This window comes from Mustela putorius, unplaced genomic scaffold, assembly GCF_011764305.1.
Source record: "Mustela putorius furo isolate JIRA1106 unplaced genomic scaffold, ASM1176430v1.1 tig00003863_pilon_pilon_pilon, whole genome shotgun sequence".
Taxonomy (NCBI): domain Eukaryota; kingdom Metazoa; phylum Chordata; class Mammalia; order Carnivora; family Mustelidae; genus Mustela; species Mustela putorius.
Window position 1 is genome coordinate 31,763,477 of NW_025422015.1, and position 602 is coordinate 31,764,078.

A 602-nucleotide genomic window follows, 5' to 3' on the forward strand; every position below is an offset into this window, starting at 1 on the left:
AGTTGTGGAATTTGTTGAGCCAGACTTAAGCTCAATTTCTGGGGTTTTTAGGATGCTTTGATGATTATCTAGTTGTATTCATGGGACAAAATGAGTTTAGGGTCCTCCTACTCTGCTGCCATCTTCCTTTCCATATGTAGTTTAGGCTCAGCATAGAAGTCTTAGGGTTGTTGGACTGCTTACATAGCATCTGGCTTCCCCCAAAGTAAGTGTCTCAAGAGAGTAAGGCGGAAGAACATAGCATTGTTATATTCTTTTGTTGAAAATCACATCATATTACTTCTTACATACTATGTTTGTTGAGGTAAAAGGTCATCCAGATTCAAGAGAAGGAGACAGATTCTGCCTCTCAATAGGAGGAATATAAAAATTATATAGTAAAAGAGCATGAGGGTTAAGATGTATTGTTACTGCTATTTTTGGAAAATCTGACTTACCATAGATAGGAACTGTGCTTCTACAAGTTTTACGTTACTCATGCTTAACACAGTACCCAATATAAGATGTCCAATAAGTAATTTTTATGTCATCCTTGTGCAGGGGCCATAGTATTCTTCTCTGTATTGTCCCAGTTTTGTGTATATGTGCTGCTGAGTGAGCAC

At 37.7% G+C, this 602-nt stretch overlaps 1 non-coding gene across 1 annotated transcript; it reads right to left on the bottom strand.

The window, feature by feature from the left end:
• Positions 1 to 495: 495 nt before the first annotated feature.
• LOC123387880 lies at positions 496 to 602 on the bottom strand. Its single transcript, XR_006602378.1, has one exon. It is a non-coding gene; the product is annotated as a U6 spliceosomal RNA (small nuclear RNA).